This window comes from Psammomys obesus, unplaced genomic scaffold, assembly GCF_907164565.1.
Source record: "Psammomys obesus unplaced genomic scaffold, mPsaObe1.curated_primary_1811, whole genome shotgun sequence".
In the NCBI taxonomy this organism is placed as follows: Eukaryota; Metazoa; Chordata; class Mammalia; order Rodentia; family Muridae; genus Psammomys; species Psammomys obesus.
The window spans coordinates 26,242,761-26,259,171 of record NW_026585895.1 but is presented as its reverse complement, the minus strand read 5'-3'; the positions used below and the strand labels follow the sequence as shown (position 1 = coordinate 26,259,171).

Below are 16,411 nucleotides of genomic sequence, written 5' to 3'. Positions count from 1 at the left end.
TCTCTAAGCTGCCACTTCTTCCCAGTCCTATCATCCTGATGACTAAGTTCCCACAGATCTTTGGGAGGAAAAAAACAACATCTAAGACAAAGCTGTCTCCTAAATATCTTTTCCATCCACTCTTTTCTAAGCTGGACTTCAATAAAGCACACTGTTTGTCATGTCATGTAAGTTTCTCTTCTTCCAGGTCAGCCTTCTCTCCCCTCTACTCTATCCCCTTCTGTGATGCTGTCTTGTCAATGAGAAGGTCTCAGTTCTCTCATGGATTCAAAGCCAAAGGCTTAACTAATTCATTTTAAATATTAGAGCAAAATAGTTCATTTGTTCGCCCACATAGAACAGAATATCACATAGCTCAGCCTGGCTTCAAACTTTTTGTTTAGCCAAGGGTAGCCTTGAATTCCTGCTGCTACTGCCTCTGCCTCACAGTGCTAAGATGACAGCTTTACATCCCACTAGCTAAAGCAAAAGTAATACAGAGGTGATTCACAGGACCTCACATCCCTTAGGATGGCATGTTTGATTACAGACTGAGGCAGTGGCACAGCCAGGTTGGAAATGAAAGGCTTTCTCCAGCACTCCCCAGTCTCGACCCCTCCTCATTTCCTGAACAGTTGCTTAACAAACTCCTATTACCTAGATTGGGAGACATTTGACCCTTGACCTATCACATGTAGTTGGGTGTGGGATAAAAGCATATACTCCTGTGTGCCTGGTACAAACATAAACTCAGCAATTACCACTGAACGATTCAAGTTAGAAATGCCAGAGAGGGGAGAGGGAGTACTGTGTGATGAGTATTTCAGACACTCAAGTTTCTGAACCACAGAAGCTTGGTGTCTTTATCAATGTGGAGCAGACAGCATGGCTCTAGGAGATGGGTTCTTATTTGATCTGGACAGAAATGTATCGTTCCAGTGGGGAAATCCAAACCATGGGGAAGAATGAGTTTAAAATTCTGCCGAAGTCAGGACTTTTGTTAGCTGACTTTACATTTATGAAGAACCCTGAAGCTGAATGGGTTTTTCAGAATCAAGTTTTGAAAAAAAGGCATGACTTTAATGTACGTGCAAGGAAAGGGACAGAGAGTATGGGCAAAGGAAGGAAGTAGAATTAGAGGTGGAATCCCAACATAGCCTCAGTCAAGCCTGGAGGGAAGGAAAGAGTGCAGACTTCCTCAGAAGGAGTAATCTTCCAAAGACCTAACCAGGCCTCTCCCCCTCCTGCCTCATTCAGTCACAAGATAATGACCAGCCTAGCGAAGAAATGTGAGAGCTCTCTGATCTGAAAGGATTGGCTACTCAAGGTCATTATCTGAAGGCGTGTCTAGCAGCTGGGAAAATAAATCCTATTTGAAGGAGGATTTGGGTGGTGCAGTGTGATGGTTAACTTTGGCAGCTGGATTTGGATCTAGTGATGCCTGAAGGAGCAGTAAAGCACACTTCTCGTTGCACTTATGAGACTGTTCCCTGAGACTACTGACACATGGGAGAGCAATGGAGCTGGGAAATATCCTCTCTGAGTGTGGGCTCGTGGCCTGTTTGGATTGACCGTAGTGAAAAGCAAGTAAGTCAGAGCATGCCAAGTCTGTTTTTCTTAAGTCTGAGCATCTGCTGCTGCTGTTACTGTCAGTATATGCTAGACCAGCTTTGCCAGCTTTCAACATGGACTTCCAGATCATTCTAGTGTGACTCTATAGGCCATTATGACCTTTGGCCTCAGATTGGGGGTTCATCACTGGTTCCATTGTTCTGAGGCTTCTAGAGTTATAGGCTGAGCTGCTCCTGGGGTCTCTGGATATTCAGCCGGCCCTTTGCTGAACTGTCCATCCAACTACTCTAATAAACATAAACATATGTGTATGTATATATTGGAACATATATAAACATATATCTTACAATTAGAGATTTTTTTCCTTAATTTTAGAATTATTAGAAAATTTCTCCAGCAAAGAATTACTTAACTAATTATAAACATTTATGCTATACAGTCATGTTCAAACCTTGTCTTAGCATTTTTTCGCCTATTACAATGATCAACAACATAAAATAAAGTGGATCAGGGATAACATATTCTACAAAGCTTTAGTATTGCTTGGACATTTCACAGAGCAGACTTGTTTACACGGTTGTAAGTTGCTTTGCACCCTGAATGGAAAACACCCTACAGGTATCAAGGGTGTACAGAAGGTTTGGCTCTAGAAAGATTGGCTTTAGGACCAAACAGAAATAAACAGAGGAGGTGGCACCAGTTTGCTGTTGGAGCTATAATAAATCACCCCAGAGATAGAGGAGTTTATCACAGTTCTGAAGTCCAGAAGTCTAAAATCAGTATCAATGGCCTGAGGTCAAAGGGTTGTCAGGGACACACTGCTTTAGAAGGCACTTGGGGAGAAGCTGTCTCTCTTTTGTTTCTTCTTGTTTCTTTGGCTGATGGCATTTATTGGCTTGTTTCCACACGGCTTCCATCTTTGCAGACATGCTTATACCATCTTCTGCTCCCTGGCTAAGGCCAGCCAAAGACTCATAGTGAGAGCTCTTCTCAGTAAAATAAAAACAAAGCAAGTAAACAAAAAAATCCATGCAGAGAGTGCTGAGGCGAGTAGCAGCAGTGAGCAAAGATGCCTGCTGCCTAAGCCTGACCACCTAAATTTAGTCCGCAGGACCTACGTGAAGCTGGAAGGTGAGAAGCTACTCCAGGAAGTTGTTGTGTGGCCTCCATCTTTGGATGGTGGCATGAGAGGGCAGCACACACTGAGACAGACACAGCAACAAATAAAACAAAGTTAAAAGGAACATACCTGATTATTTTATATTAGGGCCGACACCGGCGATAATTTCTCTATCTCAAGTCCTGCTAATGTTTGCAAAGTTCTCTTCCCCACAGAGGTCATGTCAACAGCTTCCACAGATTAGGGTGCAGACCTCTTTTGACAGATCACATTTATTCGCTCTCCCACACAGTAGCTCCTAAAGCGTTGATTTACTTATTTATTGTGGAGTTGCATTTTACAGCCAGGCTGACCTTGAACTCAACAAATCTGCCTGCCTTCCCCTCCTGGGCTTTGGGGTTATAGCTGTGCACCACTACACACACAGCAAAGTCTTTGATTTTGCCTCTCATTAGTCTGAGGACAAGGCTTTTCACATAACACAAGAGTGGGGAGAGATGGACATGGTAGTAGGCTCCGTAGTTTCAGGACCCAAAAGGCAAGGGGGAGGATGTCTGCGAGCTTGAGGCTAGCCTGGTCTAAAGGGGAAGACGCAGTGTAAAAGCACTGCGCCTGTAGGGAGCACGCGGTAGAAAAAGCGGGCGGCCTTGTGATGTGTCCGTATATTGTACACATACGATACATTGATTGTTACTCAGCCACAAAGGCAGAGGAGAACTTGCACTTTGCAGGAAAATTGATGGAATGGATGATCATGAAGCAAAATAAGCCAGGTTCAAAAGATAAGAGATTCCATGTTTGTTCTCATAGGCAGAGTTTAAAAAAAAAAAAAAAAAAAAAAGACACAAACAATAGAAGAGGCGGACAATTCAGTCCCCGGTACCACAATATCCAAACAGCCATTCATTACACTGCAGTTTCTCCTTAATGGGTGTTTTTCTGTCTTACGATCCCTGCAGAATTTGAAAAAATAGCTTCTGGGTGGTGGCGGGGTGGCGGCGAGGTGTGCGGGCCTGCATGCCTTTAATCCCAGCACTCGGGAGTCAGAGGCTGGTGGATCTCTGAATTTGAGGCCAGCCTGGTCTAAAGATAGAGTTCTAGAACATTCAGGGCTGCACAGAAACGTTTCTGTCTCAAAACAAACAAACAAGCAAACACCCCCCCCCAAAAAAAAAAAAAAAAAAAAAACAGGATTGAGAGAGGAGCTTCGATTTGTAGTTTACAGATAACAGAAGCAAGACTCTTGACCTCTCTGTCTCCCACATATCGGCCTCCTATGATGGTTTTCCTGGTAGAGGAGGAATGTTTTGAGAGGTTTGGAAGCTGATATATTTGCTGAGGACACACAGCCTGCTAACCGCTGGCATGTGCTCCTTGTGTGTAAAATGCTTTCATCTTGGTTTGGTTGAAATTAGATCAAAGCCTGCATGTTTCAAAGCTGCTGAACTCAGATACAACAGTGTGCGTGCGTGCGTGCGTGCGTGCGTACAAGCTTGCGTGCTTGCGTGCGCACGTGCATGTGTGTGTGTGTGTTTTGAGACAGGATCTTACTACATTGTCCTGGCTGTTCTGGAGCTCACTATGTAGATCAGGCTCTCCTTGAACTATCAGAGATCTGCCTGCCTCTGCAACCCTAAGATTCTAATTTTTAAGTTAATCATGTAAAGACATCATCACTCTTGATATTTTCTAATCTATTTTCTAATCTATCCAGAATAACTAATAACATTTGTGTGTGTGTGTAGTTCTGGGCACTGAGCTCAGTCTTTTCTCCTGCTATAAATGCAATCTAACCTGCATGTACACTTCCAGCCCGCCTCACTTTTTCACAGTCTGTGATCAAGTTTATGTTAAGCTTTTCTCTGCTGAGTTCTAAATGATCTCCAGGTGATATAGTCTTCCAATACAGAACTAAAGAAATCTCTAGTTCCCAGGGCAGCTTGCCTTAGGCTCATCCCTCTTTCCTGGGGATGGCAACTGACTTTGCTCTGAATCCAGTTCTCCATTTCAGCTAATGCTTCACCCTGCTCTCTGCATGAACTTCTGGGGCATTTCTGCTTACTCACCGGCTTCCTGGAGCTATTAAAGTAGAAGACTGTGTTCCAGAGAAAACATTCAGGGTAGCTCATCAGCTTTCGCAAAGGCTTGTTTTCAGTGCTGTCTTGAAACCTAGGAAGAGAGCTTGCGCCTGTCCAGAAAAGGAGACCAGGATTCCTTCCTCCCCTCCCCCTGGAAGCTCCAGATAGAAGCAAGTTTCTTGGTTCCACGTTATATTGGTGCTTTAAACTTTTATTTTAAGAACACTTTCCCAGATTCCTATAAAATGAGCATAAAACCGCAAGTACCCATCTTAAAATATAGTTAATATTTTATTTCATCTTTTCAAGGATCATATATTTTCATTTTATTCTTGATCTTAACTTTTTGTGAGTCATTGACATGGGGAGATTTTCTGTTGGATGTTTTAGATGTCTATAACTCTATTGTTAAGAATACATGTAATAAGTAGGTAAGGACCTACGAACTGAGCTCTTTGAATTTTAAGGTCTCCAAGAAATTGGCCCCATCCTGCTGAAGGATTTAACATTTCCCCTGCATAGTACCATTAACCTTTCAACAATGCTCCCTCATTTTTTGTATTTGTAAGTAGTAAGCTTGTCTTTGTTTAGTTTTTGATAGCTTCTTGGTGTTGTCAATTACTATATATAATGGGCAAGATTATATGTGTATATGAGTTAAAATACACTAAACAATGTGTGGAAATGAGATGTGAACATACAGAGCCTCTGTCTTTGACAGGATGCTCAACCAAGTGTCAGAATGAGGGCCAGGGCTAGGGAGATGGACCAGTCTGAAAAGGTCTTTGCTTCACAGCTTGGACACCTGAGTTGGTTCCCCAGTACCCACGTTAAGGCGGAAGGGACAAACTGCTCCACAAAATTATCCTCTGACACCACACAAATGCTATACTATACACACCTCACCCTATACACCATGAGCATAGCCACATTTGCATACATGCACACAGCACTGCCACAACCACCAATAACAGAAAGAAGAAGAAGAAGAAGAAGAAGAAGAAGAAGAAGAAGAAGAAGAAGAAGAAGAAGAAGAAGAAGAAGAAGAAGGGCTGTAGTTTAGCACTGAGAATCCCAAGTCCTGAAAACCTACATCTAGTGACATCTCTGGTGTTCCAGGATATTTGATCACAATGTGAACCCTGAGACTGTGTACTGGAAAAACCCGTTCCTAGTTGTGGTGTGGCTCAGCCATTGTGCACACCTTTAATCTAAGAGCTTTCTTGTAAACAGGATTAAGTAAAGTCAACCATACGTCAAGAGGCAGAGCAAGCAACCACTTGACAGGGAGTGAACACAGAAAAAGAACCTGGAGAGTGAGAGGAAGTCCTGAGGATGTGTAGAGAGACAGGAAGTACTTGCCCACCTTTACCCCAGTATTGGGGAGGCAGAGGTGGACATATCTCTGGTAGTTCATAGCCAGCTTGGCCTACAAAGAGAGTTCCAGGCCAATCAGAGCTACACCCTGAGAGCCTGACTCAGAAAACAAACAAACCAACCCAAAACAACAGAAACTACCTGTAAGGCTAAGGCTGCAGCTAGCTGGCGGAATACTTGCCGCACAAGCATAATGCTCTGTCACCAGTGCTGCTGCTGCTGCTGCTGCTGCTGCTGCTGCTGCTAATAATAATAATAATAATAATAATAATAATAATAATACAATTAAATAAAAATATAACAATAATTACTATAATGGTAATGATAATAAATAAACAAAAGCTTTGTGTATTGTGCTAAAGAGTAGTGTCTGATACAAAGTAAATAGCACATGGTTATTGTTAATGTCTCTGACTGATGAGGACACCCGGCCTCTGGCAAGAACAGAACTAGACCTTGTGTGAAGACTTTGCATGGAGATGTATCAAGGAGTGTTGTAACATCGTATACTTTCTCTTTCACGCTTATTTTTCCGTTTAGCTAATAAGGCAGCCTTAAGGAAATTATTTAAGTTTTCCTCTGAGCTTTGGTTTCTCATTTGTAAAACAGAAGTGGGGAGACCAGTAACATTCATGGTTCTTGCTACTTCTAATATTCTGTACATTTTATTATGAACTTTGATGAACAGTGAACATGCTTGGTAAAGGGAGAGTTTGTTTCTCTAGAACTGTGCAGGAGCGAATGTAGTTGTCCACAGCCATGATGTGGATGTATGTCCTGGGTTCAGTGCCTAGCACTGTGACAAACAAATAAACAAGTATACAAAGCACTTAAAAGAATGCTCTGGAAAACTGAGGGGAAAACTTTGAGTAAGTGACAGTACTGTTTGCTTTTAGTTACTTTTAGTTAGCTGAAAAAGAAAACTCACTGTTTCTGGAGGTTACGTGGCTGTCCAGCACTAACTTGACTGTGGCTAGGATGCTGGGCTACGATGACAGTGATTGTCTAGGTTATGATGCAGAGATTGCAAAGCTGCTTTGGTTGAGAACACTAGCTCTTCACTTCCCTGTGAGGGTGTCTGATGGGCAGCTGAACTTGCTAGTCACTTTTGTTACTGTGGCAAAACACTTGGCAACAGTATCTTCAGGAAGGAAGTGTGTTTTTGGCTCACAGGTTAAGCTGCTGTCTTAATTAGGGTTTCTATTGCTGTGGAGAGCCACTGTGACCACAGCAGCTCTTATAAAGGCAAGCATTTAATTGGGACTGGTTTACAGTTCAGAGATTTAATCCATCTTCCTCAAGACAGGAAGCATGGTGGCATGCAGGCAGATATGGCTCAGTAGCAGGAGGCAAGAGTTCTACATCTGGGTTGGCAGGCAGCAGGAAGAGAGAATGACACTAGGCCTGGCTTGAACTTCTGAAACCTCAAAGCCCACCCTCAGTGACATAGTTTCTCCAGCAAGGCCACACCTTCTACGAGTGCTACCGTCTATGAGTCTATGAGGGCCATTTTCATTTGAAACACCATAGCCTTATAAATATCTTCCCAGATATGCTCAGAAAGTCGGCCTTGGTGATTCTAAGTGCTGTCATGCTGAACATTAAGACTATTCATTACAAAGTTTCTTTTTTTTTTTTTTTTTCTTTTGGACAGGATTTCATGTCTCACTATGCAGCCCATAGTGCTCTCAAATTTGAAATCTTCCTGCTTTGTTTTCCTGGGCACTGAGATGACAGGCATGCACTAGTATGTCTGGTACAGACGGATGACAGCTTTTTCTAGGAGTTTCAAGATCTTCAGGTAGTGCTAAGATTGCCATTGCTTGTGCACATGCCCCACGGACAGCCATGATGTTCAATTACACAAGTGTAGATCTGTTCACTTAATCTCTACAAACTGTTCCCCGAGTTCTAGCCTCCATAACACTTTGCTTCTTCATCCCATAAATTTCTTCAAATCCCATGTCCTTAAGGGAATTAGATTTGAGACTTGAATCTCCCCACCACCCCTGGCCACCTTGTAACTGAACGTTTCTGCTTTGTAAAAAGTGTTGTTTCTGGGATTAGTATACTATGTGGTAGGAAAACAAAAGAAAACAAAACAAACTTGGTTCATTAATAGTAGTAGTGGGCCCTCCACAGGTATTTGAAAAAGTGTCCCCCATCTCAGAAACTGGGTTTAAGATTATAGCAGAACTTGTATATTCTCTAGATTTTGGAAAGAGAAAAAAAAATCTCATTTATTTTGTTCCATGGGAATGTATATCCAATAGCATAAATTGACTGATGATATAAATGCAAAACAAATTGTAGGGAAACTGGACTTTGTTCCTATAGATGTGGAGAGAGGATAGCTTTTCAGAGTTGGGTAGACATCTCAGGGTGAAAATCTATGAGAGTTTGGAGCTGCCTTCTCCCTTTCTTTCTGTCCTTCTGAATAGTACTGGGGACCAAACCTAGGGCTTGGTTCTAGGCAGGTAGGCAGATGCATTGCTGCTGAATGATATAACCTTGGGTCTTTTTTGTTTTTTGAAAAATTGAGATGTAGTGTGGCTAAGCCATCCAGCATGGCCTTATATCCCCTCTGTAGCTTAGGCAGCTCTTGACCTTGTGCTCTTCCTGCTTCAGCCTTCCAAGTAGCTGGAACTACAGGCTTATACCTTTTTTCTTTGGAGTGTTAAGAAATGTTAGGTGGCACCAAAGTTGTTTGACACCACCACTGTGTAAGTCAGAAAACACAGCTGCTTTCAAAATGCTTAGCCATGCTCATGATGACAAGGAGAAACGGGTCAGACTTCAACTTCCCAAGGTGCTGGTCTGAGATGCCTTCTGCTGCAGAAACTATGGTATCTTTTCAAATCTGGCAAAGATCAGCGCTTCCTTCTCAGTACCCGCTTGCCCCCCCCCATCCCTAAACTTGCTTTCTTGTTTGAATTCCATGACCAGAGAGTAGCAGCAGAAAGTGTTGGATGTAAAAACAAACAAAAAAACACTTTTTATTATTAGTAGTAGTTGTGTAAATTGTGGATGTGTGCATGTGGGTGTCCTCAGAGGCCAGAGATGTTGAATTCCTTGGAGCTGGAGCAACAGAGGGTTGTGAGCCACCATGGGGGTGTGGGAACTGAACCATGGTCCTCTGGAAAAGCAGCAGGTATTAATCACTGAGCCGTATCTCCACCTTCTTAAACATTTTTCTTCTAATGAGAATGTTGTTTGTAGGTTGCAAAGAGTGATTCCTAAACTAGTAAGGATCCTCTCATTCCCTGTGTAGTTCTTTTCATTATAAGAACTTCCTTAGGCATTTTTTTTTTTTCAGAGACAGGGTTTCTCTGTGTAGCCTTGGCTGTCTGTATTCATTTTGTAGACCAGGCTGGCCTCGAACTCACAGAAATATACCTGCCTCTGCCTCTGTGAGTGCTGGGATTGCAGGCGTGCACCACTATGCCCGGGCTTGCTTAGGCATCTGGGAAATTGTGATCCTGTTAGAATTCCAGTCCTCAAGCAAATTCTTTCTGTGGAGTTTGTATCATAAGAACAGTACATCTGGGCAGAGAAAAGAAGGTTGAACAGATGCCAAATCAAGTACTCACAAACAACAGCCTTGACAACAATTTAAAGTATTACACATTAGACTGAGAAGGGAAAATGGTTTTATATTTTTTCTGCCTCTCAGAAAATATTGAAGGAACTGGGTATGGTAGCACAGGCCTTTAATCTCAAGCATGTGTGAGGCTGAGGCAATAAGATCTCTGTGAGTTCTAGGCCAGCCTGATCTACATAGTGAGTTCCAGGAGAGCCAGAGCTATATAGAGAGACCCAGTCTCAAGAAAGGAACCAACTAACCAAACAAAAATTAAAAGAGTAAGAAAAGAATAGTAAAGAATGTTTTGATTTTATAAGTTTCTGTGGGATTTTTTTTTTTTTTTAGAAATAGAAACACAAAAACACTTTTATTAGACACTTTGAAAAAAAAAACATAAGAGAATGAATTAAACCAATCATTTTTTGACTGTTTTCTACATTATTATTAATCACAGTTTATTCAGTTTGTATCCTGGATGTAGCCCACTCCCTCATCTCCTCCCTGTTTCACCCTCCCTCCCTCTTTACCCCCTATACTCCTCCCCTAGTCCACTGATAGGGGAGGTCCTCCTTCCCTACTATCTGACCCTAGCCTGGTAGGTCTCATTAGGATTGTCTGGATCCTCTTTCCCTCACCAGGGGGAGGTAATCAACGTTCATGCCAGAGACTACCCCTGCTCCCCTTATTAGGACACCTATAGAGACCGAGCTGCTCATGGGCTACATCTAAGCAGGGCTCTAGCTAGGTCCTCTCCATGCATGGTCCTTGGTTGATTCATCAGTCTCTGTAGAACCAAATTTTTGTGGGTCCAGGTTTTTTAGCTCTGTCGGTCTCCTTACAGAGGTCCTGTCCCCTTCTGTGAGATTTTTTTTTAAAATTAGTTACCTTAAACCTTTTAAAGTTTTAAATATGACAGCTTTCTCTCCCCTCCCCTATCCCCTTTTTTTCAGACATGCCTCACTGTAGCTCTGGCTGTCCTGGAACTCGCTATGTAGACCATGTTGATCTTAAGTCATGAATATCCTCTCTCTCTCCAGGGAGCTGGGATTAAAGAGGTGCTGTTTTGTTTGTTTATTTGTTTTTTGTTAGTTATTATCTGAATAGACAGAAGTTAGCAGTAGTTTTGATTCACAAAGATATATGCTGTGAAACATTTTCCTCTTGATTTTTATTCTTTGTATTCTGGTGGAGATGAGATGAAGAACGCGAAAACGCAGTGGTTTTGACAAAGAGGACACGATAAAATGTGGTCTTTTCAGGGTGGTCTCCTGGCTCTTTACCTAGCTCCCATCACACACAACTTTTTGCTTTTGGGCTGTGGATGAATCCTTCTTATCGTTTTGATCTTTATCGATTTGGGGCCCGTCTTTGTTCAGTGCAATGCCATTGCTTCTGATTTTTCTGTATTTCCTCTCTCATCGGTGTTAGGGCCAGGGTCTGAGGGGTGCGCCTGGGTTTCTTATGGGAGCTAAATCTCTGTGGGTGGAGTAGTTAGTTAGCAAGGTCAGGGGAGGACTTGAGGACATAGTAGAGCCTGGAACAAACAGTCCACTTATGCATTCATTTAAAATCAACACACACTTAAACCTCTTTTATAGGCACCCAAGTACAAAAGTGAATGATGGACTGTTTTCCGTTTTTCAGGAACTGAACTCTTCTAAGTGAATTCGTTGAAGAAAAGACAGCTGATTCCATTCTCCTTCTTTGCTGAGAAACACATTGAACTTCTCGGTAACTGTTTGGGGTCTGAAAAACGGGAAAACTGAAAATCTAGGGTTCTCAAACCAGAACCATCTCGGGACTGAGCTATATCACTGGTTCTCAACCCGTAGTGTGAAGGCCGATCTCTGGAAGGGTCGGTTAGGTCTGAATCTCAGCCTCAGGGGTGTGGCACAGGTAGTCTCCAGCTCAGAAAATTTGCATTTCTGTCAAGTTCTCAAGACGACGCTGCGCCGAGGCAGCGTAGCTGTACTGGGAAAGGCACATTTTAAATGCTAAGGGTTTCCAGACTGGTTTCAAATTCACTCCGTGGTATAGCGGTAGGAGCTTGGTCTTGATAATTCTTAGTTATTAAATTTTAACGTGTCCAGGGCCAGCAAATAGTTGTTTGTCTTTAGAGAGTGTGTTTGGCTCCCAGAAGTCACTTTGAGTTTGGGATCCTACCCATTTCTGTGAGTTAACTGTTGGAATTCTGGGTGTTTAAGAATACTAAATAAGCGACTTAGTAATTGATTACTAAACAATGCCACAATTTCATTCAAACTAACTTGGCTTGAGGAGCTTTTTGGATCACTCCATGCGCTTTTTCCAACACCGCGATCTCAGGATGTAAAGTCTTAAAAAGTGGGGTTCTTTTGGAACCCAACCTGAGCCCTCCTTGGGTACCCTTGGGTTTGCCTACCCCTTGTAGTTGCAACAAGTAAGCTGGGCATGCTCAGTGGGCAGGGTCGAGTTGGGAGGGGGTGCAAGTAGGAAGCCGCTGGTACCGCAGCCAGGGCTCCCGCCTCCCCCCACCTGTACGAGGCTGGGCCTGCTGGGCCAGTGCTCAGCATCCCACCCCTCTGCTGATTGGGGTTACTCTTCTCCGCGGGTCCCCGGGGTCAAGAGGCCTGGAGCGCCCGCGGAACGCACTGGAGTAGCCGGGCCGTGAGCTGCAGGCCGGGTCCCCAGGGGCCCCCGACTCCTAGACGCCTTTCTAGGCCCCGGGCAGCCCGGCGACTAGGAGGTTGCGGAGGAGAGGACACCGGATCCGGGGGCGCGCGACGCGTGATTAGGTGAGGCAACCCCAGCGGGCAGCAGGCGGGAGAACGTCCTCTCCCTGGGCAGATTGGCAGGGGTGGCCCGCGTGGGGGAGGGTCAGGAACCCGACACCGGCTTCCCCGGCCTAGCTCAGCCCTCCGCTCTTTCCTCCAGCTGGCTGGACGTGGCGGGGAATGGAGTACCGCTCCTCCAGGGCGCAGGGCAGGATCGACCCCGGGCAGGGCCAGGCGGCTCAGATGCCCTCTCCAGCGAGGCCCAGAGCGCGGAGCTGCAGCCGCCCTTCCCGGCCCGCACGCACGCCGGCTGCACTTCCGCGTCTCCCCGCCGGGCTGCGGAGCTGGGGCCGCGGTGTCGCCGCGCAGGCGGTGGCGGAGCCGCGGGGTCATCCCCCTCCCCCCCCACGCCGGGGAGGCGGAGGCTGGCTAGGGGGAGGAGGAAGTGGCCGGGAGGGGCGGGCGGCGGCGGCGGGCTGGTCGGGTTACCGTGGCCCCGCCTGACCCGGTGACATCCCGGCGCGCTCGCCGCGAGCTCCCGGCTACTCCGGTTCTCGGCGAGGCCGACTCCGCCCTGCCTGGAGGATCCCGGAGCTCCGGTCCGCCGTCCCCCTCGCGCGTGACGACCGATCTCAGGTGTGTGCGTCCTGGCGAGCTGCTCCTCCGCCCCGGCTTCTAGGGGAAGTGATCCCTCTCTGACTTGTGCGACTCTGGGGGGCTGCGGTGGGGCGGAGGCGGAGGTGGAGGTGGTGGCGGTGGAGGTGGTGGCGGGAAACGGGGGGAAGGTTGAGAATTTGTTCTCACCCACGGAAGGGGTGCACAGTTTTCATTCAGGGTTAGACCGGGCTGGGATACGTTTGTGATACACTTCACCTAGCAAGAGGCAGGGCGTCCTCGCATCCCTGAAACTTTATGCAAACTTTTAACTTGTGAATGTGGCTAGTCTGGGGAGGAGGATTTCTGTTTCCTTCTGAGGTGAGGCTGGGGGGGGGGGGAGACCCATCTGGAAGGGAGAGAGGTGAGGGCTTTCTTTGAGAAACTTGGGTTGCTAGGGTGTGACTAGCCTAGGAGGAAATGCAAGTACACCGACAACAGCCTCCGCTCTCCAAGAAACCACTGGTTCTTCTTGGCAAAGAAAGTTTGCCGAGTGCTGCTGCGGCTGTAAGGCTGTAAGCAGGTGATGGTCCCTAGACCCTCCTTCACCCCGTGTGAAGATATATGTACTCCTGAAACAGCCTTCCTCAACCGACCCAAGTTCTCACGAACTTGGGTCATCCAAGTGACACAAGACGTAAATACCTCAGGGGGTTGCTACAGAAACAGCCAAGAGCTACATTTGTCAATTTGGACAATTAGGCGAGAGAAGGAAGTTGGTAAATTAATGTCCTCTTTGCTTAAAACGGAACTTTGTATTTTGCATGTTTTCTAAACTTTAGAGTCTTGGAGTTTCTTTTTTTGAAGGGAATGGCTACTCTGGGACCAGAGACCTTTTGGTAGGTATGATCAGCATATGAGGCCTGGATGCCTTTGCCCAATGAGAGCATGTGCTGTCTCTGGGGCCTTAGCGTTGTGTTGAAATCTCTTCATGGTTCTCATAGGAACTTTAGTCAAATGACCACACTTCCTTTATTTTAGCAGTTTAACCGTTCACCTCAGTGAATAATGGAAAAGAGATAGAATTTGGGATGAAAGACAAAATTGTTGGAACTGCGCATTCTGAGAGCTCACACAGTCGCTTTAAAAATAAAGCCATTCTAGGCAGCATGGCAAGGCAGTTTCCTGGTTCACTGTTACTGAGAAGGACACAGAGTTAGCAGTTATCTAGTGGATATCATGGCCGTCTGCTGAGTTCTTGTAACTGATGTGCTTTATAGACAATCAGAAAGATTTGATGACCACTGTGGATAAATCATATTGGCAAACGGATACAACCCTTACATTATCCACTGTGGTCCTTTATGTCCTGTCCATCTCCAGGATGCAGGTTTTGACTGGGGTTTGGTGTGTCTTACCCACTTGGAGGGCCCTAGCACCTGAAGTATAGCACCCGGCATATAGCTGGTTGGTTATACACTCCCACAAATGTTTTCTCAATCAGTGACTAAACTGGAAGAGTGTATCTAAGTCTAGGAAACAGAAAGCTTTGGCCTTAGGGAACATGTTCAAACTCACTAGGTCTCATGGGCAAAATGTGCTTACTAATATATAAACAGGTCTATAGTCACTAGTAATATGACCCAGAGGCTATAAATTCTAAAATGTCAGTGTCCTTCCTCCTATGTTCTTTTTGTATTGAAAAAGCAAATTTTGGGAAAAGAATACGACTAGCCAGGTAACTTAGTTCTCATATGTCATACATGTGTTTTATCCAGTGTTTTACCCTTTTAGTTGGGGCAGCAGAAGGAGGGCAAGTGGCAGCTGAGGTTATTAGAGGAGGGAACAATTTCCAGACCATTATCTAATTTCTTTTCTTTATTTTTGGAACGTGGTGATGTTTTCTGAAACTTGATTCATTTCTGCTTCATGCCTGGACTCCATGGGCTACCCTATGTGTGGAAACAGTACTTCAGAAAGCACCAGAAATTACACAGATGTTACATTTGGCTTCTTAAAGGCAGTTTTACGCAGTTGTGTGCATTGCTATGTAGCAACAAATAGTAGATTAAGAAAAATTCCTGTTGAGTGTTTTTGATAAATGTATAGAGTTTGTTTGGTGGCACTCAGGGCCACATGACATCATTTAAATCGGCTATGTATGTAACTATGGTCCCACCAAAATCTTGCCTACTGAAGTGGAAGGCATCTTGGTTTGTGTACATTCTGTGATGTTTCTCAGAATGATAGAAGTTATTTCTAACCCTAGAAATGACTGTAGCTGGCTCCACTTATTGGAGACAAGTTGATGTTGAAGAGAGTACCATTGACCACAGGCAGGCTTAAAAGTGCCTAAAGACAAAAAAAAAAAAAAAAAGATCATCATTTTAGAGTACAGATTTGCTCAGACTAGTCTTGAAATTATGGAAATCCTTCTGCCTCACCCTCTCATATACCGGGAATATAAGCATGTGCTGTCATGCCTGGCTTTGTAGGTTTTAAATGCTCATGAAAGCACTGGGATAATTTCACTATGTTTTATTACTTTAACAGAATAAGAAAATATACACATACTATTATAGTGTTATGGTGTGATTGCTCTGTGTTATAATGGACATACTTCATTTTGTTTATTATGCCTTGTTTTTGAGTTGTTGACATGATGGATAAAATAGATGTATGATTGATGGGTGATCACATTCAGCTTGATGGAGAAAGAGAAGAGCCAAGGTGGTTGCAAACCAGGAAATGTCTGACAACATTAGGATAGACCTCTTCTTGTATTCTAAAGGCAGAGATAAATCTCAGAGTCACCGGAGAGAAAGAGAGCAAGAGATGCTGATTCAGTAGGCTGCAATGGTGCACACCTTTAATCCCAGCATTTGGGAGGCAGAGGCAGGTGGATCTCTGTGAATTCGAGGCCAGCTGGTCTACAGAGTGAGTTCCAGGAAAGTCACACCTAGAGGACAGAGTCTATACAGACAAAACAGAACAGAACAGAACAAACCACTAGAAATGCTGATGGCAGGAAACAAATGGTTTGAGTGAAGGAATGCCTCAGGCGTGTAGATAGTGATTGTGGTTAGTTTATTGTGAATTTTAATTTGAGTCTTTAAGTGAATGTATTATTACTATTATTAATTTGCTTGTTAGCTAACCTTTTCATCTTTTGTTAGTAGTTTCTGCTCCTCTGTTCCATTCATTGTATATATCCTGTGTCACCTGTGTTATTTATTTATTTATTTATTTATTTATTGAGAGGAACTCAATATATACCTCTGGATGGCCTTGACATTAGCTATGTCAAGGTTGGCTTAGAACTCCCACCAGGCTTATTTATACATTTAATTCCCGC

The 16,411-nt window shown here is 44.4% G+C and overlaps 1 protein-coding gene across 2 annotated transcripts in view; it reads left to right on the top strand.

The window, feature by feature from the left end:
• The first annotated feature begins 12,150 nt into the window (after positions 1-12,150).
• The window catches only part of Gpd2 (glycerol-3-phosphate dehydrogenase 2), a 145,559-nt gene continuing 141,298 nt past the window's right edge, over positions 12,151-16,411 (top strand). Inside the window, exon 1 of one of the 2 annotated variants that reach the window (XM_055600530.1) lies at positions 12,151-12,483. The gene's annotated coding sequence lies outside the window, so the exon portion shown is untranslated. Of the gene's footprint in view, positions 12,484-12,940; positions 13,099-16,411 lie in introns of those variants that run through there. The other variant, XM_055600529.1, reaches the window with a different exon arrangement.